Below are 26872 nucleotides of genomic sequence, written 5' to 3'. Positions count from 1 at the left end.
TCTTGAATTTTAGTGAAATTTTGTTTTCTCTCAAATTATAAGAATAATGAATAAACATTAAGTGAATTTATAACTATGAGTTCTAGAGTCTCAAAGTCCAAGATCAAGGTGCCAGCAGGGATGGTTTCTAGTGTGGCCTCTCCAACTTGCAAATGACAGCCTTCTCACTTTGTTCTCACATGGCCTTTCCTCTGTTCCAGAATGGGGAGAGAAAGAGATCTCCAGTGTCTCTTCCTCTTCTTATAAGGACACCAGTTCTATCAGATTAGGGTCCTACCCTTATGACCCCATTAACTTTAATTACCTCCTTAAAGGCCTTATCTCCAAATACAGTCACATTGGGGGGTTAAAGCTTTGACATATAAGTCTGAAGGAGACACAATTCAGTCTATGACAGTAGTGAAAGAAAAAATTTTAAAAGGTATATGACTCTTGTATGATACCCTTTTAAGGAAAAATAAATGTGGTAGGGATGATGACGGCCGAGACTCTTACAGATTATGCCCATGAGATGAAGGTATTAGGAAAGCACAGTTCAGTTGCTGTACAGTCAAAGAAGCTATTTACAATGCTGATAGGGTGAGCTGTGTGAAAGGGAAAATAAATAAGTAATCAGTAATTGTGAAGAATATTAGTAGTTTAAATCAAAGCATGGCTATTTATTTATATTGGTATTAGCATTATTTGTTAATTTACTTTATACATTTTCTACCTTGAAAAAATTTTATTTGCTTTTTAAATGTAGAATCAGAAATGACCCATGCATATACATACTGTTGCTTTATGAAAATTCTATTTCTGATACAAAAAATTTCAGAGGAAATTTCAGCTTGGAAATGTAATACCTTAAGATTTTTCCTATTTAACATCTATTATTTCATAACAGAGTTTATGTTCCGATTTTACCACTTAATGAATAAATCTTAATATATTTACCAGCTAAGCACATCTAAGTTATACTAATACCCCTTTAAGTGTGACTGAAACAGTATGACTGGCAGTAAAGGAAGGGGGAGAGAGAGAATTGTCTAAATTTCTTTAGATGACAGGAAATGAAGAGTTTGAAAAGGTGACTGTAATAAGATTCCCATCCTTGTTGAAAATAATCAAACAGATATGCTCTTCATGTTTCCCAATTTTGGTAAATTTCTCTTCATTATTTTACTTTTATTAGTTGCTCAAATCCAAGCTAGAAGTGAAATATCCTATTTTCTTTGCTGGTTAACTCCCTCAATTTCTTGTGCTTGCTTCCTTTTCTTGAGGACTACAGCCTCTTTCCAATATCAGGTTATGTATTACCATTGCCGATTTCTGTGAAAACGCAGGTAGAATTTATCCTTCTGTTGTGAATCATGATACAAGTAATTCGACTTGAACACGTACAGCTCCTCACCCAAAGCTTATGTTAATAATGCTTTAGCTGTTCTATGTTCATTTTCTGCTTCTGCAACTCAACTACTATTATTTGTTACTTAAGCTTTTGATGACAGGGAGGTAATCATAGCTCTAAAGTATGTGATCATTGCAAAAAATAAGTTCAGTTAAAAATACTGAGAACTTAGCATGAACACCAGATAAAAAATAAGAAGTTTTCAAAGCAACTAGGTTTTTTTTGTTGTTGTTTTTTAAGTATACATTTCCAGAGGACTGGCTTCTCTAGGGATGACTGGCATAATGAAAGTGAGTTAATCTATACAGACCGAGTAAAATAACTGAGTATTTGATTAAACTAAATGTCTACTGTTGTACTTCAGCGATAGAAAGGGACTTTACAACGCCTAACATTAAGTCTAGGTTAAGGGAAGCAAAGTGAATTTGTGAGATTCACATACAACATTAGTACCATCATTCCCACTCTTCATTTCTTTGCTCAAGTGCAAACTCCTCATTTAAGAAATCCCTATCAGGAATTCTGTGACCAACTGATGTCATATAGTTAAAGAAATTATTGTTTGGCTAATAGTTCCAAATGCATAGATTCCAATATCTTTGAAGAATAGGTAGCAGTTAATGAAGTTCTGTCTGAATGTTCATCTCATCTTTAAAACAGCTTTTACCAGGGTGGTACATCTCCAAATAAACTATTTTATCTCTGTATCTCTGAAAAGAACGTTTCTTTTTTTCAATTTTTAATATACTTTGATATGTGAGACACAGTCTTTCATAATTCAGATTCTCTGTTCATTCTAGGCATTTAATATCTGCATGTTACCGTCCTAGTTTCCCTGAAGTCAAGCTAAATATATCAGGCCATGTTGAAATGTACAAAAGTGGTTAATTTGAAAAACTATTTAATTTAGAAATTTAAGGATCAATAATATCACTAATATTGAATGACAATTATTTTAGACTTTATTTCAGAAAACAACATTAATACAAGTTGGTTGTTGAAACTGTAGGAACTATGATAATGTTTAAATGTACAGAAAAAATTCATAAGCAAAAACCCCAAACTATTAACATTTTTAAAAGACTTTCACTCTAATTCTTTAAAAATTTTTATTTTTATTAGGACATTTAAGATCACCACTGAGTTTTTTTTATATTACTTGATCAGTAGTAATGATCTCTAGTCAGTAACATGCTATTTCATAGCCATTTTAAATCAATATCCAGCATATAATTTATTGAAAAAACTTAGATTGATGTAAAAACTAAGTAAAAGATTACTGCTTTTATCAATATTATATAATATTTGTTTCTAGGCTTTGGGTTTGAAAAGATTATTAAATCCTTTCTCTTCTATTTGGAAATTACATATTCAGAAATAAAGCCATAGAAAGCAATCAGAGATGTGCACAAGAATGGTTTACCAGTATATAATAATAGCTCAATCTAGATGGACTGTCAAAGAATTTGCTTAGTCAGGCTGTATAATGATCAAGAAATGATAATTATATCATACTAAGAGAATCAAGTCTCAGTTTATACATTATTCACTTTGAGCCATATAATACAATGTGACTAGCAGATTATCAATTATAATAGAAGAATAAAGCTTTACGTTGAATATTGTATCAAATATAGTTTGATAAAGACAATAGCTCACCAATTTAACTTTTTTTTTTACAGATGATACATAAGAATGGGGTAGTTATTAGTACATGGAGAATGTGATTTGAGCCATGTGGGTTTCTCATAGTCACAGTGCATTTCTGCTTCAACTAGGTTGGCTTTTTATCACACAATGCTCAGTCTCTTGGTATATTGAAAAGAATGGCAAGTCACTCTACAAAAGAATATGCAGGGCATAAAGTCTATTACACTAATGCATATGTGCATTAGTAACATTTCGGAGGAAAACTATTAGTCAGGTCTGTATTATTTATATTAATGTTTCTTAGTTTTGAGGAACGTTTTTGAGCCTGCCATGGCTCACGGGCCCAGCCGCTCCGCGGCATGTGGGATCTTCCCGGACCGGGGCACGAACCCATGTCCCTTGCATCGGCAGGCGGACTCTCAACCACTGCGACACCAGGGAAGCCCTTGAGGAATTTTTTGACATTTAACACCAGCTGGAATGTGTGTGGTTCTTTTTTTAACTAAGTTATTTTATAATCCTATTGTGCTCAGGAAATTGGTTTTATAGACAGAAATCAAACAAAGTTAGCTTCTTATATACATCTGCTGAGTTTTACTTTACAAGTTTTTGCAGAAATAGTTAATATTTTCTTTATCTTCATTATTAAGTTTGTTTATTCTAGGGTTTATTTGGTTTGGTTTTTCCACAAAAGAAAAATATGAACTTTTTTCCATGATAATAGTTAAGATTTTCAATTTGCATTCACTGGGTTTCATTTTTCTCGGATAATTCCTCTTCCATTATACATTAATTGTTGTTCTGCTTTTCTTTCTTTAAAAATAAGCAGTGCAAGTACTCAAGTAACTCATTTTTATCCCGTCTACATTATATTTTGCCTATTTTCATCTTCATGTCTTATCTGTTTATTTGGGGAGGACTTTATTTTCTGGCTCGATTTTCTTCAGCCTCAATAGTGTACTTTATTCACATAGTGTATTTTATTTCCATGTTGCACTTTTACGGTCTACCTTATTTATCCTCCTTTTAAAATTTCATCCCCTGTTTTGCTCAGAAACAAACACTTATTCTTGTACCATTCGAATTATAATTCTCTAGGAGCCCCAGCTGTGCAATCGGTTAGCACGAGGTGCTTACACAAATTATAATTTCTTAACATTACTTTAAAAATCTGAATGTTTTCCCCCACTATTTGCTACTAATATGCTTTGAAACTTTATCATTTGACTCATCCTGTGTTTTCTAGGAATGCTGCTTCTTGCCAGAAGACCACCTCCAAACTCTCTATTCTGCGGCTTATCATAGACAGTAGCGTCCCGGCCCTGCTGCACTTCTCTCTCCATGGAACCTACATGGACAGCTCCCTGGGGTTGGAGTCTTCATTTTCTAAACTAATTATATATTTTTCCTGCCTATTTCCCAATGTTATGGATATATTCTCACAAATATGCTAAAACTATCTGCATTTATGTAGACTTAAAATATTTTTGTCTGTTTAAAAATATCTTTATCTTAATTTGTAGCTTGATTCAATAAATTTATAGGGTGAAATAGGGTTTTTCTCCATATTTGAAAAAAATAGAATGGAAGGAAAAAGAATCCTACCCAGACAGGTAATTACATATTTTTAAAAGTATCACATGTACAAAGACAGTAACACAAAAGCTTTTACAGTGGAAAAATGTTTTAAATAACATGAAAGAGAATGAGACTCACAAAGGTCATGAGAATAGTCAACTAAAAAAACTGTGAACACTGAAGCATTCTTATAACCAGATATCAAGTGAATTGTGTACTGAGTACTGAGGTTAGAGGCAGAATTTACATCCCAGTCATAAAAGTTTATAAGTACACTCCATCTTTGTATATAATTTTTTTGTATATAATTTTAAGACAAGATTGAAGTTAATTTCCAAATATAGTCCACATATTACACAGCTGACTCTATATGAAGCTTTGTAAAGAGTTAAGAACTAAGAATAGTTCATAAATCCTCTCCTAATCTCTTGGCATTATATATTTTCTCTCTTTAATTCACTGCTCCAATTTAGCACTCCTAGTACCTCCTCTAGCCAAGACCTCTGAACCTTGACTTGGATAACTATAGTCATCATACCGAAAAAATTATTTTAAGCCTGAGTGCTTTCATTGCCTCTGCCCCATTTATCAGTCCTTCTCAAGCTAGTCTCATTTCCTCTAATGTATTTCAAATCACCAGAACGTGAGCATTTGATTCAGAAAACAAAACCAGTAGTAACCAAAAAACTTGCACAAAATCTAAGCACAACGAAGTTACAGGCACAGTTACTAAAATATATTGTATGAATTTAGCCCAAATTTCAAAAATTCTTTCAGTAATTTGTTTTGGCATCATTGGCTTTTTGTTCTTTGCCATTTGTCTTCTTTTATGCCTAGAGCAGATAATCCATAGACTAAAAATTTAACAAAACCATTTCTGTCAAATGGTCACTCTAATGACTTGCTTTTGACTGAATTTTTGGAAAAGACTTTTCTCTAATTACAGTGGTTTACTTACTTTCATAATCTTTTCTTGTGTGCAAAGTACAGACAAGAGTACACTGTTGAATACACTTTTTAATGAGCATTCATCAATTTTGCAAATAAGAATTTGAGGCCTTTCTCTCCTTGTAAAGTTTGATGATATAGCAACCTCCCTAAAAGCATACCTTTTAAAATAATTTGTAATATTTTATGAACAGAAAATATGCCACTTTCCAGGAATATAATCTGAAATCTTGCAGTTCAGTCACATCTTAGTCACCATCCCTTCTCTTCCTTCCCGATTATTTCCTTTCTTTCTCTTCACACCTTCACTTTATTCAGAAACTAATCAAATGCAGCTTTTCATCACAAACTTGGGAAACTCAATTTTGAACTGTTTATATAACAGCATTCAAACTCCTAAGCCTTCAGTCTGTAACTTATAATTATCTGCCTATTAAGAAAGCATTAACTAACACCAAATTCAAAGTCATAGACATCATACCTGATTGTCACTCCATCAGGTTAGACTTTTGTATATATAAGCTTCATTTTTGTTGACAGGACTAAAGTGGAATTTAACTTGTAGCTGTAGCATCAGTACATTTAAATGTAAATTTACTTTTTCAATGATAAATTTTCAGAATTTAGCCTGAGAATGTGAATCTAATCAAGGTATTTGCACACACAATTTCCTGTGTAAAACATCATACGACTAATATAGCAAGTATGCAAAGCTATCAGGTTGTAAACTTCCCTAATCCTATGTCTACTGGGTAAAAACTTTATGTGAAGTAAACTTTGAATAATAAAAAAAAAAATCACAGAAACAAATGGATATACGATGCAAATGTTCTGGAGAAAAAATAATTTGATCAATTATTCATATTTATAATATCAACCCCCAAATTATATGAGGCCATCATCAAAAGTCTGTAGCAATTTAAAGAAAAAATGCCTGCATTTATAAATAACATTTTCCAAAAATATTATTAATTTTGGTCATTGGAAACATCCAAACAAAATAAGCTTAGATTCCAGTAATGACTATATATTTAATACAACTTCTGATAATTTGTCATTTAAATTTCAGCATACAAATTATTCAAAATTACAAACTACAAGAGAAAATATGACAGTAGTCAATATGTTTCCATACCATTTCCAGAAGATTAGTGTATACAAATTTAGAAATAAAATATTGAACACATCACGTATAGTTTTGTCTTTTGAACATAGGTAATAAATTACTTGGAAAGAATAAACATATATAATTTATTAATTCCAGTTTTACACTGAAATTACACATTGTATTTCTATTTAGTTTAAATACAGACTTGAGCTTTGTCTGTTTAGAATAAAAATAACTAGAAATTTATTCAATTAAATAAAAATAAACTAAAGAAACTACAAATCTCATTATTTGAAGTCATAATGATCCTTCTAATATGTAGACTAAGCATTTCTTTAACTTTTGAACAACTAAAAAGCTTCCAGAACTGTGAGAAAATATATTTCTGTTACATGCTGCAGAGTGTACACACACACTTGAAACCAGTAGGAGTATGATGGATTCCAAAAGAAGCAGTGCTTGTTGATTTCATAGCATGTACTCCTTCTATTTAAAACATACTTGCATTCGTTTTCTAAGCAATAGTGTATGCTGAGTCCCAAGCACAATTTTTATTTTTAACCATATCATAATTGGCACTAAACTACTTAACCTGCTTCTGAGGTGTGAGTTGCGATAGAGGTCCTCCCCAATACTCATCATCTTCTGTCACATTCCTTTCAAAATAACTACGGTCTTTTGAACTAGATGCTGATGCATCCATGTCTTCTGATTTTCATGAGGTTAGTGATCTCACTATGGCATTCAATGATAAGTACGGGTAATACAGGTAAATACTGACAAACATATTGTTGCAAGTTACATGTTTACCAACAACTTTGTTGTGCAATGGAAATTCAGTTCTTTGTTTTGGAATAAATATACATTTCTCTTTATCAGCTCACTAACAACAAATGGCTGATTGCAAAATAAAAGAGTGAGCAAACAGCAAAGCAAACAAGAAAGTAAAGACACACACCTAAACTGCACAACTAACTGTCACACCAAACGGACAGAAAAGAAAGAATGGAGTACCTCTGTCAAGCTTTCCATAGACCAGAAGAAGTTTGCAGTTCCTAGCTTCTGTTGAGTGTCCTTTGTGTTGCCAGTGAGATCTACGAATGTAGGGCTCAGGGAGATGGCGGTTATGATGCATCTGAAACAAGTCAGAGAGATTCTGGTCATTCCAGCTGGTCTTCCTGTATTATTCACCTGTTAAAGTGAGAACTTCCTATACCTACATTTCATACACTATTAGGAAGACCGTAACAGAAACTGGAAGCAAAAATGGAGGTTTATGGAACAGCATTTATTTTAAGGCAGTTCTTAATAGTAATAATAATAATAGTAGTAGTAAAAGTAATAATTTATTAAAAATGAAAAGTTTGTTAAATGCTGGGACTTGAGACAACAGGACTAGACTGGCACTTCCCTGGACAACTGGAGAAATATGGATATCTTAAATGACACTGTATTTTTGCCTGATGCAAATGGATTCTTTGCATTGAAATCGAACAAATTTAATAGGATATTTCTTTGTGTATGTCATTATAAATTGAATTTCTCTGAAAAGCACTTTGCCTTTCAAATGTTTCTAAAACTTGTTTTAAATTAAAAAAAATTCTTGTAGCACATATGTAAATATTTGCTCTCTTTCATTTAAGTTTTTCTTCTTTGGGAAATACAGTTGTAGGGATGTTGGATCAACTTTTCAGGTACATACATTTGTTTCTCTATATTTCTTTTCATTTTGTTCTTTATTACTCTTCCATTTTGCTGTTATTTTTAAATATTTCTCTTACTATGTTTTCATCAGCACCTTTTTGTCCTTATATCTCTTCAAAATTTTCCTTCATTTTTGCAATAGTTTAATTATTCCTTCCACATCTTACCTGCACTCTGCTCAGGCATGTGTAATCCATCTTCCTTTCTCTTAAATCATGAATCTCTCCATTAAGATTTTAAATATGAAAAATAGATAGCAATTGTTTTTATTGGCTCAGTAGAATATTTAGGGAGGGAGGAAGCTAGTTATTTAGCATTTGCATTTTCTGTTAATTCTCCATTTTTTTCTTTTTTTTCTTTCTTTTTTTTTTGCGGTACGCAGGCCTCTCACTGTTGTGGCCTCTCCCGTTGCGGAGCAACAGGCTCCGGACGCGCAGGCCCAGCGGCTATGGCTCATGGGCCCAGCCGCTCCGCGGCAAGTGGGATCTTCCCGGACCGGGGCACGAACCCGTGTCCCCTGCATCAGCAGGCGGACCCTCAACCACTGCGCCACCAGGGAAGCCCATTTTTTCTCTATTTTTGTATGCATATTTTTCTTGTTTCTATTTAATTTCTCTTCTTAGAGGAAGATGGGCATTTTTGTTTTCTGGAAAAGTGATATAGAGTAAGTTTATTCTGTAGTGAACACACAGAATAGTGTTCAAAGTATGTAACTGTTCTCCAAAACTCACTTTTTTTCGAAGTAAATTTGCTTAACTGTTATATGTCACTACCAAATAAAGAAGCTGTGAGTTTTTCACAATAAAATTTTCTTTTGTGCCTCATAGCCACTGAGAAATGCTAATTCATGCAAATGTTGCTTGATAACTGTGTGATTCAACCTAGATCTAGGGAAGCACCTGCTGTTGGCCTTGACATTCCATTCTTGCTGTTACAAATAAGGGATTTAGATTTTGCATCTATATGTATACTATACAGCTTTGATATGTACTTTAACTTGCTCTTTTTCTGATCTGAAGTTGTGGAATTTTTCTTTCAGCTTCATACTTTTGACACATTTTGTTTGGTTTTCACTGCTTTCTGAAACTTAAAAAAAAATCTATTTTGTGTTCATAGTTATTGTTTTCTTCTAGTTTTCCGAAATAGAATCTGTGCTTTTATTTCTCATTATCACAATATTTTAGTTTATATTCCTAAACAGAAGCGACAATGCTGACATTACTTCACAAACTTCTAACTTATGTACCCTTTTTTATTGTTTGTGCATATACTTACCTACCAAAGCTTTTATTCTGTTACATAATTTTTCAAAATATATGTAAAATATGACATTGACATTATGATTTATGTGAATTTATGATTAAATTAGTATTTATATACAAAATTTACATAAGAGTCTTGAAACTAACACATGAAACATTTCTCCATAGAAAATAGCAAAGCAATAAACATTTAAACTTACATTTGGCCATTCCTATCTTTTTTTTCTTTAATGGCACTTAATTGTTTCTTAAAATGTTCCTTGGTCTTATTTAATTTCATCACTAATATTCAGTAGTTTTTAAATTCAACAAAATTTGTGTACATATCTTTTTATTTATTATAATTGGCATAAGAAAAAAACAAGATCTAAAATAAACAGACAGTTCTTGCCATAAAATATTTCTCTATATATATAGGAAGAAAGAGATATCACAACTTCATCGGAGTCATAGGAATAAAAACCTCATCATTTTGTAATAAATTTTAATATACATGTTTACCTTTCCAAAATACTACTTGTGAATAAAAATGAATGCAACTATGTGCATGTATCCTTATTCTTCCTTAAATACATCGTATCTATCTTAAAGATAAACTGGACCAATCTATAACATTATGACTGTTCTTTTTTATGAACATTTATATTTATCAGGAAACTTAGCTGATGTTATAGTAAAATTTAGTAGTGCTGAAAAATGTGTGAGTTAAGAAAGTCACTTGCATTGTGAATCTAATTTTATTATAAAAATGTTACAATTTGACAAGTATGAGAAGAAACTGGAAACCTCATACAGAGCTGGTAGAATGTGAAGTGGTGCAGTTGCCTTTGCAAATAGTTTGGGATGTTCCTCAACTTCTTAAACATAGAATCACCAGCAGTTCTACTCTAAGATATATAGACAAGATAAATGAAAATATACATCTATGCAAAAACTTGTACACAAAATTCATTGCCACATTATTTACGATAGCCAAAAAGTTGACACAATCCAGTGGTTAATCAACTGGTGAACTGATTTCAAAGTGGTATATTCATACATTAGAATATTATTCACCAATAAAAAGAAATGAAGTCCTGATACATGTTACAGCATAAATGAATCTTGAACCCATTATGCTAATAGAAACAAGCCAGTCACAAAAGAACATCTACTGTATGATTCTATATGAAATATCCAGAACAGGTAAATCAACAGAGACAGAAAATAAATTATAGGTTCCCTAGCGCCCATAGAGGTGAGGCTAGGGGGGATTAGTTGGGGATGGAATGTGAGAATGCTAGTGGTTATGCACCTTCTTTCTTGGCAGGGAGGGGATGTTTTAAAATTAAATTTTGATGGCACTTTCACAAACCTGGTAATTTTCCAAAAGAAAAACCATTCAATTGCACACTTTAATTGGGTGAGTTGCATAATACGTGAATTATATATCAAAAAGATTCTAAAAATATGATTATTTTCTCTGAGAACCAATTTCAAAATCATTATATTTTATACCTTTACTCATTAGATAGTATATGAAACTCTACAGTGAATAAAAGCTACTTTGAACATATGGAAGATACTAAAGCACAAGACATTTAATCCAATTCCCAGTTAAACTGATATAGATTAAAATAAAAATCCTGGCACATTCTGCAGCAATCTTTAATAGGTGACCTCTCTAATGCTGAATTTATACTAACATTGTAGAAACATTAATCACGAGTTTTATTATAAAATGCTACCCAACTATTGTACATCTAGAATTAGATATTGAATGATACAAAACTGATATTTAAATTAATTTTTAAAAATACAACCAGTCCTCGAAAAGATTAGAACCATCATTTCTGACAGCTATTCACTGACAAAACTCCAAATAGGTTTGATTTTTATTTGGCTATTAACTCATGCATAGTTAGCTAACCACACACACAAAAAGTCAACAATGCAATTTGAGAAGTCTCACCATTGATAATTGAGACATGTCTCATATTGATTCAGGAAGTACTTTGGCTTATAATTTAACATTTTCAGCTTGATGTAATAAAATAAGCATCCAATAAACTGTTCACCTACACAGAGAGCCATGCTACTTCAATTACACTCAAGTTGATTGAGGCCAATTTAATGTTAATTAGTAATTTACAAGGTTAAGAGGCTCACACTTCTCTAACTCCATGCTGATTAAATGGTCACAGCTCACATGTGGATAAGAATACCAAGTGAAGTAAACATATGAAAACCATGTTTAAAAGGGGTTATTATTTTATGTATCTAAGTAAATAATCCCCAAATTAAAATCAGCTATTTTTCATCATATTCAAGGATTTGTTTTTGCTATTGACACATTTTACATTTATAATTGTTTCTAAACACAAATACAAAACATCTGTGATTTATTTCCATATCTTTAGTTCATTTTCATTCCTTACATAACTCTGCTCTTAGGTTTGGTACCAGGTTTCTCTTTTAAGAGCAGTGAAGTCATGTGACTTTTTCTTGTGTAGATGTTTTCTTAATTATAAAAATCTTAAAAAAAAAAATCAAAAAAATCTTTATTTTTGACTTCATCACTAAATTACCCAAAGGCCAAAATGTATTTATAGGTAAACACTTTTCAAAGTATTGCACATAATTCAGATATCTTAAAAATGAATGAGTGTTACAAAATAAAACAAGAAGTAACTGAACTAGAAATAGAATCTAGCTTTCTTTATTCCCTTTTATATTATAGTAAATATTAAATATGTAGTATATTTTTGTAAAACAAAATACAGTCTCTCTTTTCTTATCTCATATGTAGAGCATACATATATACCATACTCACATACACATACATTATACCTCTCATAATATTAGAAATCATTCAGTATAATTCATTAAAATTATATATATCATCCAGCATATGTTTTAATGACAAAATGCATACTTTAATTTCACTGACAAAATATTTTTCATTGCATTATCAAAAATATTGATAGTGAGATAACAATACTGTTCATTTGGAAAAAAGGGACATAAGCAGGTGCAAAATGCTTGAACATAAAACTTTCCTTTGGATGGTATAACATATTTAAATCACTTTCTAAATTATTTCTGAAGGATTAAGTAGGTTGCATTGCTCTATAGCTTTGAATGACATTTGAGGCTGATTTACTAATTAGAAATTGATTGTTCTTTACATGTCTCACAAAAAAATGCTTAATGCAGAAGACTGACTCTGATATGGATGATTTTATAAATATAAAACATTTAGATATTTCCTTAGGTCAATGCTACATTTATAAGCCATTTATAAATTCATCATACCTTGAGATCAAAATTAGCACAGCCTTGTTAATGCTTAGAAAACTTTTCTTTAAAGTTGTTTAATTCATCATTTCGATCAAAAGACTAAAATTTTATCTGAAATTCCTTGAGCATGAGATGAATATTTGAATCAGATCTGATGTCCTTTTCTTCACAAACTTGAAGAAACTTTGGGCAGGAGATTCAGAAGTGAATAGAAAATGCAACTGTAAGAGGGAAAATATTCAAGCTTTATATAGGAAATACTGAAATATTTCAAGTTGTTTCCATGAGCATTTTATTTGAATATTCTTTTCCAGGAGAAAGAGGGGCATTCAAATCACTCTAGTTAGAAATAAATGGAAGGTTTGAAAAAAAAAAGTATTTTCTATCTCAGCATATTCTTATCAAAGAAAAACAAAACAAATACAAACTTCACAAAAAGAGTAAATATTCCACACCTACTTTCCTGCTTTATTTCCTAGAAAACAAATTTCTACAACAGTACTTTAGTTCTTAGAAATAAAGACACTATTCCGAAAGGAAAAATTGCTCTTTAATATTTTCCTGTGATTCAACAAAATAGAGAAAAGAGAAGTTAGAAAATGTCTTAAAATAGTGTCAGAATGGAAGCATTCTTCTAAACTGATTTCAACTCATTTTTCCTTTGCATGTTTTATGATTAAGCATTGAGAGGCAGCTTTAAAAAATTTTGTTTTAACAGCACTAGAAGATAAAAGTGCGCATTTGATTGTTTTCTTCTTTTTCTCACTAAACCCAAAGACTTCACCAGCTCGGATTTTCAATGGTTATTACTTCAATTTAATTTGAACCATTTTTCATACCAGCATGTATGATAAAGTACACAGAAACCTGTTTAAATGAGTATTTGATGAAATAAGAGCTTTTAAAAGAGCAATAATTGCTACACACCATCTTTAGAAATGGTCTGTACATAATGATTCTTAAAGAGATGAACACATTACCTAATCGCCAGTTGTTAGTTTGAACATATTGCAAGTTACAACATGTAGTATATTATGAACAATTAGCTGAAAGCAGTGAAATCTAATCACATTTCTTAGAATCTGTTTGCATGTGTCATAAGAGTTCTCAATCACATGCTACAATGTGACAATTGGAACACAAATGCTGTGAGTCCCGAGGCATTATATCATAAAAACATACCACTAACAAGGAGAATGACACTGATAAGAGAATGAAAGGACAAACCACAGATTGGGAGTAAATATTTGCAAATCAAAATCTGATAAAGGACCTCTATATAGAACATGTAAAGAACTTTCCAACTCTGTTAACAAGAAAGGAAATACCCAACAAATAAACTCGTTAAACATATGAACACACACTTCACCAAAAAAACCAAAAATGAAGTCTTGTTACATACCACAAAATGGATGTATTTCAAAATAATTATGATGCATAAAAGGCAGACAAAAAATTTACTTATTATATGATGCCATTTATATTGAACTCTTTTACATGCAAATTAATTTATATTGTCAGAAATTTAATCAGTAGTTGTTTAGAGAAGAAGGTATTACAAAGAGGCATGAAGAAACTTTTGGGGAGAAGAGAGATATGCACATTATCTTGATTGTGGTGATGGTTTCACAGGTATACGCCTATGTCTACATTTTCAGAACAAACCATTTAACTACTTGCAATTTTATTTTATGTAATTATATGTCAATAAACATGCAATAATTTTTTGAAAATACAAATTTAAAGATTAACAAGTTTTTCTTTATATGTTTTGGAAATGCTATGTATTTTTAGAGTTGATATGTATCAATATGAATAGCAAATCTTTAAGCAGATGACTATTACATAGATTATTTTCCAAGCAATACTGAAATTATTTTTCATTCATGAAATATTTCACTGGACTGCATCCTTGCAACTGTGGAAAACACTATATAGCAATGGTACCAAATATCACTATTAGTCTTCTAGTGCCATATAGCGGCTAGAACGGACACCAAGGTATGATCGACTCTGCACCAGATCCCATTTGACAGTGCAGTGGAAAGGGAAAAATTAACCTGACTAGAGATTACATTTTTAGCTCCCTTAGTTGGAGTCATAGTACAAGTTCTTGCAATTGGTGTGTAAGCAGAAGAGATGTGTATCTTATAGTTACAGCTATGAATACTACCATAAACAATATAAACATTTGATCAGTGAAATTATGTGGTGCTCCCTGCTCAACTTCTCTTGATCCTTGGAGAATTTCGTAAAGGCTCTGCTACCAAACACTGCTATGCAAGATACTTTTCACTCTACATACTTTGTATACCTCATTTTCCTAAGTATTCAATATCAGAATTTAAAAGATAAAAAATGTGATATGCATCCCCTAAAAAGTTTTGCTACCTTAAATTCAAATCAAATAATTCCTTTATTTATAGCCATCATGAGAAGATAAATTGAACTCAAATCCAGCTTGATTCTGTCATTTTTGACATTGATTTTATACCTTTCATCAAATGCCCCTCAAAGCTATCTAGACTAAGATATATCTTTAAGCAAATACACATTGTGCAAGACATCCATTACAATAATATTCCAGTTAGCAACATAAATGGTAATCTATGTTTTAATATGGTCCTGAATACTTTCCTAGAAAAAGTTTTTTATTTTGCATTATGGAATAACTCAATTCACCATTAATGAAAGTTTGATAATTGTTGATTCAATATTTGTTTCTGTAATTGTTAGGAGACAAAGTTCATAATGAGGTTTTAGGAATTATATGCTTGTAAATATAAATAAATGTTCCATTCATAAATTTGGATTCTTATACTCCAAGTTCTCACCATACTATACAACTTAAACTCTAAGGCCAAATTTCTATTAATTTTCAAAGAGAACACATTTTAATTTTACTTTTGGTAAATGTAATATTGTAAGTTCATATTCTGAAGCCCAAATTAAAACTGACACATATAGAAATAATTTTGAAAGGGACTATTCTTTTTAAAAATTCATACTTGCTTTAAAGATGTCAGACAGAGTTCAATTGTTAAAAAAGATATATAAGATCTAAAATGACAATGCTTAAAAATCTGATGTTATTGCAGGAAAAAGGCACAATATAGCGAAGACCAAAGGCTGCCTCAAGCAAAGGATTCAGAGGCCACAGTTGAGGTCCTGTCACCCACCCTCTGTAAAGGCTAAGCTCAGGCAAGATTCCCATTTTGGATCAGAAACCACCACCAAGTGTATGCACTGAACACCTCAGAATCAAGAAGCCCAAAATGGAGTATTTGTCGTTTATCTGATACATGAATACTCTTAAGAGCCTCATTTACATTGTTCTCAGATCTCCCCTTCTGTTTATTTCAACCCAATCAAAATTCCAAAAGACACACTCAGTATAACCTACAATTGAAAGCAGAGAACTTTAACAGATCGCTCTTCATTGTACAAACATTATGCCCATATATTGTTATAGGAAAACCAACACAATAATGGACCTAAATGCTTGACTTTCTTGTGGGATAAATTCTAGATTCTTTAAATTGGTAAATCAGTCCATTCACAGTCTGAATCCAGTCTTTTTCTCTACAAATGCAAATTCAGATCCAAACAAATTAAAATTTTCATCACTGTATTATCAAATCTGTAATTCAGCAAAAGAAACTTTTTCTCCTTCACATGAGCCACACAGAGGATTGTTCACCTCATGGACTCCGACTCACTCTTAAATGGGCATGTCTAATGTCAACTCCTTTAATTCCTCCTTAAGTGTCCCTGCATTTCTAGAAGGACCTGGAATGTAATCACTGTAACTTGCAACACAGTGAAATAACAAACCTTATTCAGGTAGCAGTAGTTCTAAAAAGTTCATGATTCCCCTGACCTGTATTAGGACTTAGAAATCTTCGTTTTAAATGTATACTCTTAGATTCTTGCAGATTTAGAACAAAAAAAAAACCTTAAAATTTGTATGGAAACACAAAAGACCCCGAATAGCCAAAGCAATCTTGAGAAAGAAAAAACGGAGCTGGAAGAATTTAGCTCTGTATTCTTTTTTTTTTTTTGCGGTACGCGGGCCTCTCACTGCTGTGGCCTCTCCCATTGGTGGAGCACAGGCTCCGGACGCGCAGGCTCAGCGGCCATGGCTCACGGGCCCAGCCGCTCTGCGGCATGTGGGATCTTCCCAGACCGGGGCACGAACCTGTGTCCCCTGCATCGGCAGGCGGACTCTCAACCACTGGGCCACCAGGGAAGCCCTAGCTCTGTATTCTTAGAATTAAAATTCTCCTTTCATGGTAAATTCAATTCAACTTAAGGGTATTTTTGTGGATATTGACAAATTGACCCAATCATATACGTATGTATCATATATATACAGATATATGCATATATTTATATATATAAACATTTAATGCAAAGAAGCTAGAATACTCAAGCACTTTTGAAGAAAAAGGAGTAAGTAGAAAGAATTTTCTTTACATAAAATTTTATCTTATATAAAATTTATTATAATTCTACACTGACTAAGACAGTATGGTGCTGGGGCTTGATATGAAAACAGATCATGATAACAGAATAAATAATTCTGAAACAAATACTTAGCTTTTCAGTCAATTCATTATAGCAACTGTCCTACTGCAATTTGTGAGGAAAGGGTCAGGGTCAATATTGGGTAACCTGGATATCCATGTGAAAAAAAAGTCAGTGTTGACACCTACCTAATATTACAGACAAAAATTCAAGATGAATTATGGATCTAAATGTAAATTTTTAAAGTACATATAAAAATACATATGGATAGATAGATGATAGATATAGATAGATGATAGATAGATAGATAGATAGATGGTTGAGAGATCTCCAGCTTTTCTATTGCTTCACATATGCCCTACAGAACTGCACATGCAAATTTATTAAAAGACATATAACAGAATGTCCATAAATATATGATTAGTAATAGACCCAAACTGAATACAGGCCAAAGACCAAACATTGATTTAGAGCAGAATGGATTAATAACTTGTGATATATTGATAGAATATGTCAGACATAAAAGACCACATGCTATATGACTCAATTTATATGATGTTCAAGATAAAAATTATATTTTGAGATAAAACTAAACTGTAGTGATAGGTTTTATATTTTATATGGTAAAGTTTTAAATGAAAAAGTTCTGTTACTTGGTGAATACTTAATGGAAAATAACTGTTTTGATAAGCCAGTGGTTCTGACAAGAAACAAATATTATGGTTTGATTTAAGATGATTTTATTGCTATTTTATAAAGTAACATGTAACCTTTTATAAACTCATATTATAATGTCTTAAATATGAATTACTCAGTCAAAACACAAGATAATCTTTAGAATTTTATTTTCTCCAGGATGACACCTATGTGATAGTTCTTTTAAAATTTTACTGTTATATATAAACTAATTTCAAAATGAAAGGAAAAATATTTTTACTTCAAATATTTCATTAAAATTATTTTAACAGAACATTTATTTATAGCTATTCTTTTATACATTTCTTTTCATTTGCATAGTTTTGTATAGGGTTTGATTTTTTAAATTTATGATATATATTTACATACACACATATAGTCAGGGCTTTCAGTGTATCAGATTGATGCAGACATTTTCTTGATTTCTCACTTATTCTTCTTATTGTTGACATAGAAATATTTGAATTTTATGCATGGCTAGATTTTATTATTAGGTGATAAGTATCTTTGTCTAGTTCTATCCCATTTTGAAAGCAATTATCAAGCACTCATGAAAGTTCTAATTCCTTGCAAATTAATAGGCAAAGGAAATTAATTGTTTTTTCATACTCTTGGTTGTACTTGATCAGATTCAAAGCAAGTGAGCATATAGCAACAAAATTCTGTAGGCAAGAGAAAAGCCAAGATAGGACACAGAGGAATATAAAACATTAAATCCAAGGGCAGCCAAGAAGTCCAGTGAAAAATATTCACAGGACCTCAAGTCTTAAATGCTGATGGATGAGTAAGCATACCTTCACGGTCTGTGCACAGCAATGGGAGCTTCCAAGTCAAATATAATAGCTAAATTCAGACTGAAAATAAATATTTGTTTCATTGTCCTTTGTCCATTTATAGAAATTTGTCCTGTGCTAAGCATATATTATAGGCAACTTCCAATTTGGGAGAGATAGAATAAACCAATATTAAATAAACTTTAAGAAGCCAGGACAGTGAGGGCGTGGAGAGAAATCCACTGTATTTAGCAATCTTTGGGAAGACAAAGGAAAACTAAACTACAAATAACTCAATTTAGTTTCCTTTTATGGCTCAGTAACATTCCATTGTATACATATGCCACATCTTCTTTATCCATTCATCTGTTGATGGACACTTAGGGTGCTTCCATATCCTGGATATTGTAAATAGAGCTTCAATGAACAATGTGGTACATGACTCTTTTTGAATTATGGTTTTCTCAGGGTATATGCCCAGTAGTGGGATTACTGGGTCATATGGTAGTTCTATTTTTAGTTTTTTAAGGAACCTCCATACTGTTCTCCATAGTGGCTGTATCAATTTACCTTCCCACCAAGAGTGCAAGAGGGTTCCTGTTTCTCCACACCATCTCCAATATTTATTGTTTCTAGATTTTTTTATGATGGCCATTTTGACTGGTATGAGGTGATACCTCACTGTAGTTTTGATTTGCATTTCTCTAATGATTAGTGATGTTGAGCATTCTTTCATGTGTTTGTTGGCAATCTGTATATCTTCTTTGAAGAAATGCCTATTTAGGTCTTCTGCCCATTTTTGGATTGGGTTGTTTGTTTTTTTGATACTGAGCTGCATGAGCTGCCTGTAAATTTTGGAGATTAATCCTTTGTCAATTGATTCATTTGCAAGTATTTTCTCCCATTCTGAGGGTTGTCTTTTGGTCTTGTTTATGGTTTCCTTTTCTGTGCAAAAGCATTCAAGTTTTATTAGGTCCCATTTGTTTATTTATTTTTTTAATTTCCATTTCTCTAGGAGGTGGGTAAAAAAGGATCTTGCTGTCATTTATGTCATAGAGTGTTCTGCCTATGTTTTCCTCTAAGAGTTTGATACTTTCTGGCCTTACATTTAGGTCTTTAATCCATTTTGACTTTATTTTTGTGTATGGTGTTAGGGAGTGTCCTAATTTCATTCTTTTACATGTACCTGTCCAGTTTTCCCAGCGTCATTTATTGAAGAGGCTGTCTTTTCTCTATTGTGTATTCTTGCCTCCTTTATCAAAAATAAGGTGACCATATGTGCGCGGGTTTAGCTCTGGACTTTCTAACCTTTTCCATTGTTCTATATTTCTGTTTTTGTGCTAGTACCATACTGTCATGAATACTGTAGCTTTTTAGTATAGTCGGAAGTCTAGGAGCCTGATTCCTCCATCTCCGTTTTTCTTTCTCAAGATTGCTTTGGCTAATCGGGTCTTTTGTGTTTCCATACAAATTGTGAAATTTTTTGTTCTAGTTCTGTGAAAAATGCCATTGGTAGTTTGATAGGGATTGCACTGAATCAGTAGATTGCTTTGGGTAGTAGAATCACAATGTTGGTTCTTCTAATTCAAGAACATGTTATATCTCTCCATCTGTTTGTATCATCTTTAATTTTTTCATCAGTGTCTTATACTTTTCTGCATACAGGTGTTTTGTCTCCTTAGGTAGGTTTATTCCTAGTTATTTTATTCTTTTTGTTGCAATGGTAAATGAGAGTGTGTCCTTAATTTCTCTTTCAGATTTTTCACCATTTTTCATCAAGAGATTTCTGTGCATTAATTTTGTATCCTGCTACTATACCAAATTCATTGATTAGCTCTAGTTGTTTTCTGGTAGCATCCTTAGGAATCTCTACGTATATTATCATGTCATTTGCAAACAGTGACAGCTTTACTTCTTCTTTTCTGATTTGGATTCCTTTTATTTCTTTTTCTTCTCTGATTGCTGTGGCTAAAACTTCCAAAACTACGTTGAATAAGAGTGGTGAGAGTGGGCAACCTTGTATTGTTCCTGACCTTAGAGGAAATATTTTCAGTTTTTCACCATTGAGAACGATGTTGGCTGTGGGTTTGTCATATATGGCCCTTAATATGCTTAGGTAAGTTCCCTCTATGCCTACTTTGTGGAGGGTTTTCATCATACATGGGTGTTGAATTTCGTCGAAATTTTTTCTGCATCTATTGAGATGATCATATGGTTTTTCTCTTTCAATTTGTTAATATGGTTTATCACATTGATTGACTTGCATATATTGGAGAATCCCTGAATTTTGGGATAAACCTCACTTGATCATGATGTATGATCCTTTTAATGTGTTGTTGGATTCTGTTTGCTAGCATTTTATTCAGGATTTTTGCATCTATGTTCATCAGGGATATTGGCCTGTAATTTTCTTTCTTTGTGACATCTTTGCCTGGTTTTGGTATCAGGGTGATGGTGGCCTCATAGAATGAGTTTGGGAGTGTTCCTCCCTCTGCTATATTTTGGAAGAGTTTGAGAAGGATAGGTGTTAGCTCTTCTCTAAATGTTTGATAGAATTCACCTGTCAAGCAATCTGGTCCTGGGCTTTTGTTTGTTGGAATATTTTTAATCACAGTCTCAATTTCAGTGCTTGTGATTGGTCTGTTCATATTTTCTAGTTCTTCCTGATTCAGTCTCAGAAGGTTGTGCTTTTCTAGGAATTTGTCCATTTCTTCCCAGTTGTCCATTTTATTGGCATATAGTTTCTGGTAGTAATCTCTCATGATCCTTTGTATTTCTGCAGTGTCAGTTGTTACTTCTCCTTTTTCATTTCTAATTCTATTGATTTGAGTCTTACCCTTTTTTTTTTTTTTGTGGTATGCAGGCCTCTCACTGTTGTGGCCTCTCCCGTTGCGGAGCACAGGCTCCAGATGCGCAGGCTCAGGGGCCATGGCTCACAGGCCCAGCCGCTCCATGGCATGTGGGATCTTCCCGGACCGGGGCACGAACCCGTGTCCCCTGCATTGGCAGGCGGACTCTCAACCACTGCATCACCAGGGAAGCCCTGAGTCTTATCCCGTTTTTCATGATGAGTCTGGCTAATGGTTTATCATTTTTTTTTATTTTCTCATAGAACCAGCTTTTAGTTTTATTGATCTTTGCTATCATTTCCTTCATTTCTTTTTCATTTATTCCTGATCTGATCTTTATGATTTCTTTCCTTCTGCTAACTTTGCGGGGTTTTTTGTTCTTCTTTCTCTAATTGCTTTAGGTGTAAGGTTAGGTTGTTTATTTGAGATATTTCTTGTTTCTTGAGGTAGGATTGTATTGCTATAAACTTCCCTTTTAGAACTGCTTTTGCTGCATCCCATAGGAGTTGGGTTGTCATGTTTTCATTGTCATTTGTTTCTAGGTATTTTTTGATTACCTCTTTGATTTCTTCAGTTATCTCTTGGTTATTAAGTAATGTATTGTTTAGCCTCCATGTGTTTGTATTTTCTACAGATTTTTTCCTGTAATTGATATCTAGTCTCATGGCATTGTCGTTGGAAAAGATACTTGATAAAATTTCAATTTCCTTGAATTTACCAAGGCTTGATTTGTGACCAAAGATATGATCTATCCTGGAGAATGTTCCATGAGCACTTGAGAAGAATGTGTATTCTGTTGTTTTTGGATGGAATGTCCTGTAAATCTCAATGAAGTCCATCTTCTTTAATGTATCATTTTAAGCTTGTGTTTGCTTATTTATTTTCATTTTGGATGACCTGTCCATTGGTGAAAATGGGATGTTAAACTCTGCTACTATGATTGTGTTACTGTCAATTTCCCCTTTTATGGCTGTTAGCATTTGCCTTATGTATTGAGGTACTCTTATGTTGGGTGCATAAATATTTACAATTGTTATATCTTCTTGGATTGATCCCTTGATCATTATGTAGTGTCCTTCTTTGCCTGTTGTAATAGTCTTTATTTTAAAGTCTATTTTGGCTGATATGAGAATTCCCATTCCAGCTTTCTTTTGATTTCCATTTGCCTGGAATATCTTTTTCCATCCCCTCACTTTCAGTCTGAATGTGTCCCTAGGTCTGAAGTGGGTCTCTTGTAGACAGCATATATACGGGTCTTGTTTTTGTATCCATTCACCCAGTGTATGTCTTTTGGTTGGAGCATTTAATCCATTTACATTTAAGGTAATTATCGATATGTATGTTCCTATTCCCATCTTCTTAATTGTTCTCGGTTTGTTATTGTAGGTCTTTTCATTCTCTTGTGTTTCCTGCCTAGAAAAGTTCCTTTAGCATTTGTTGTAAAGCTGGTTTGGTGGTGCTAAATTCTCTTAGTTTTTGCTAGTCTGTAAAGATTTTAATTTCTCCATCGAATCTGAATGAGATGCTTGCTGGGTAGAGTAAACTTGATTGTAGTTTCTTCCCTTTCATCACTTTAAATATGTCCTGCCACTCCCTTCTGGCTTGCAGAGTTTCTGCTGAAAGTTTAGCTGTTAACCTTATGGGGTTTCCCTTGTATGTTATTTTTCCCTTGCTGATTTTAATATTTTTTCTTTTTTTTAAGTTTTATAGTTTGATTAATATGTGCCTTGGCATGTTTCTCCTTGGATTCGTCCTGTATGGGACTCTCTGTGCTTCCTGGACTTGATTAACTATTTCCTTTCCCATATTAGGGAAGTTTTCAACTATAATCTCTTCAAATATTTTCTCAGTCCATTTCTTTTTTCTTCTTCTTCTGGGACCCCTATAATCCTAATATTGGTGCGTTTAGTGATGTCCCACAGGTCTCTTAAGACTGTCCTCAATTATTTCCATTCTTTTTACTTCATTCTGCTCTGCAGTAGTTATTTCCACTGTTTTTTCTTCCAGGTCACTTGTACTTTATTCTGCCTCAGTTATTCTGCTATTGATTCCTTCTAGAGAATTTTAAATTGCATTTACTGTGTTGTTCATCATTGTTTGTTTGCTCTTTAGTTTTTCTAGATCCTTATTAAATGTTTCTTGTATTTTCTTCATTCTATTTCCAAGATTTTGGATCATCTTTACTATCATTATTCTGAATTCTTTTTCAGGTAGACTGCCGATTTCCTCTTCATTTGTTTGGTCTGGTGGGTTTTTACCTTGCTCCTTCATCTGCTGTGTGTTTCTCTGTCTTCTCATTTTGCTTAACTTTCTGTGTTTGGGGTCTCCTTTTCTCAGGCTGCAGGTTCATAGTTCCTGTTGTTTTTGGTGTCTGCCCCCAGTGGCTAAGTTTGATTCAGCGGGTTGTGTAGGCTTCCTGGTGGAGGGGACTAGTGCCTGTGTTCTGGTGGATAAGTCTGGATCTTGTCTTTCTGGTGCGCAGGACCACGTCTGGCAGTGTGTTTTGGGCTGTCTGTTATCTTATTATGATTTTAGGCAGCTTCTCTGCTAATGGGTGGGTTTGTGTTCCTGTCTTTCTAGTTATTTGCCATAGGGTGTCCAGCACTGTAGCTTGCTGGTCATTGAGCAGAGCTGGGTCTTAGTGTTGAGATGGAGATCTCTGGGAGGGTTTTCACCATTTGATATTACGTGTAACTAGGAGGTCTCTGTTGGACCAATATCCTGAACTTGGCTCTCCCACCTCAGAGGCACAGGCATGACAAATGGCTGGAGCACCAAAACACTGTCAGCCACCCATCTCAGAAGAGAAGGGGGAAAAAATTAAAGAGAGAAAAAAATAAAGTAAAATAAAATAAGGTTATTAAAATAAAGAATTAAAAAATTATTAAAAATTAAAAAAATTTAAAAAGTGATAAAAAAGGAAAAAGAGAGAAAGAAAGAAGAGAGCAACCAAACCAAAAAACAAATTCACCAGTGATAGCAAGTGCTAAAAACTATACTAAAAACAAAAACAAAAAAAAAAAACGGACAGGCAGAATCCTAGGACATATGGTAAAAGCAAAGCTGTACAGACAAAATCACACAAAGAAGCAGACGCCTAAGCACTCACAAAAAGAGAAAAAGGAAAAAAAAATATATATCTATATATAAAAAAATGGAGGAAGATAGCAACCAAATCAATAAACAAATCTACCAATGATAATAAACTCTAAATACCAAACTAAGATACACATAAAACTAGAAACAAATTAGATCAGAAAGCAACCCGAAGTCTATAGTTGCTCCCAAAGTCCACTGCCTTAATTTTGGGATGACTTGTTGTCTATTCAGGTATTCCAGAGATACAGGGTACAACAAGTTGATTGTGGAGATTTAATCCGCTGCTCCTGAGGCTGCTGGGAGAAATTTCCCTTTCTCTTCTTTGTTCGCACAGCTCCTGGGTTCAGCTTTGGATTTGGCCCTGCCTCTGTGTGTAGGTCACCTGAGCGTGTCTGTTCTTAGCCCAGACAGGACAGGGTTAAGGTAGCAGCTGATTCGGGGGCTCTGGCTCACTGAGGCCGGCGGGGATGAGGTACGGAATGTGGGGTGAGCCTGAGGCCGCAGAGGCCAGCATGACATTGCAACAGCCTGAGGCGGGCCGTATGTTCTCCCGGGGTAGTTGTCCCTGGATCACGGAACCCTGTCAGTGGCGGGCTGCACAAGCTCCCAGGAGGGGAGGTGTGGATAGTAGTTATTTGGCATAGGGTGTCCAGCTTGCACACAGGCTTCTTGGTGGCTGCAGCAGCGTTAGCGTTTCATGCCGTCTCTGAGATCCGCGCTGATAGTCGCAGCTCATGCCATCTCTGGAGCTCATTTTGGCAGTGCACTGAATCCCCTATCCTTGCACACCCCGAAATAATGGTCTCTTGCCTCTTCAGCAGCTCCAAACTTTTTCCCAGACTCCCTCTCGGCTAGCTGTGGTGAACTAGCCCCCTTCAGGCTGTCTTCACGCAGCCAACCCCAGTCTTCTTCCTGGGATATGGCCTCCGAAGCCCGAGCCTTAGCTCCCAGCTCCCGCCCGCCTCGGCGGGCAAGCAGACAAGCCTCTCAGGCTGGTGAGTAGTTCTCGGCACCGATCCTCTCTGTGGGAATCTGTCTGCTTTGCCCTCTGCACCCCTGTTGCTGCACTCTCCTCCGCGGCTCCGAAGCTTCCCCCCTCCACCCCCCGCAGTCTCCGCCCGCGAAGGGGCTTCCGAGTGTGTGGAAACTTTTCCTCCTTCACAGCTCCCTCCCAGAGGTGCAGGTCCCATCCCTATTCTTTTGTCTCTGTTTTTTCTTTTTTCTTTTGCCCTACCCATGTATGTGGGGAGTTTCTTGCCTTTTGGGAAGTCTGTGGTTTTCTAACAGCGTTCAGTAGGTGTTCTATAGGGGTTGTTCCACATGTAGATGTATTTCTGATGCATTTGTGGGGAGGAAGATGATCTCCACGTCTTACTTCTCCACCATCTTGTAGGTCCCAGACTTTATTTTTTAGAGCAGTTTTAGGTTTATAGAAAAATTGAGCAGAAAGTACAGAAAGCTATCATGTTTCCTCTTCCCTTTGTGCACAGAATCTCCTATTATTAACATCTTGGCCTAGTGTGATAAATTTGTTATTATTGATGAAGAGATTTTGATACATTGTGATTAAAAATTCATAGCTTATATTAGGGTTCACCCTTTGAGTTGTACAGCTCTATGGGGTTTGGCAAATGTATGAAGTCATCTGTCCACCACTATAAAATGATACAGAATAGATTCACAGCCCTACGAATCTGTGCTCCACCTCTCCCAGTCTCTCCCTAAACTGGTAAACACTAATATTGATACTGTGGCTATAGTTTTGCCTTTTGCAGAATATCATATAGTTGAAATCATACAGTGTGTAGATTTTTCAAACTGTCTTCTTTCACTTAGAAATATACATTTAAGTTTCCTCCAAGTCTTTTTGTGGCATGATAGCTCATGTTTTTTTCAATGAATGATAATTCCCACCGTTGCACATCCTCACCAATTACCTCACTATGGTAAAGCTGAAATCAGTTAGGTTTTGGCAAAATAGTTTCCCTTGACGGCAGGTGTTTTGGAGA

At 34.0% G+C, this 26872-nt stretch overlaps 1 long non-coding RNA gene across 2 annotated transcripts in view; it reads right to left on the bottom strand.

Moving 5' to 3' along the window:
* Positions 1-26872, bottom strand: part of LOC307186553 — a 472211-nt gene that overhangs the window by 29925 nt on the left and 415414 nt on the right. For both annotated transcript variants that reach the window (XR_013828404.1, XR_013828405.1), the window contains one exon: positions 7689-7809. This is a non-coding gene — a long non-coding RNA (uncharacterized lncRNA). The remainder of the gene's footprint in view (positions 1-7688; positions 7810-26872) is intronic.

Source organism: Stenella coeruleoalba (genome assembly GCF_951394435.1).
Source record: "Stenella coeruleoalba genome assembly, chromosome: 5".
Classification (NCBI taxonomy): domain Eukaryota; kingdom Metazoa; phylum Chordata; class Mammalia; order Artiodactyla; family Delphinidae; genus Stenella; species Stenella coeruleoalba.
Note: the sequence above shows the minus strand (reverse complement) of the source record. Positions and strands in the feature narration are given on the sequence as shown.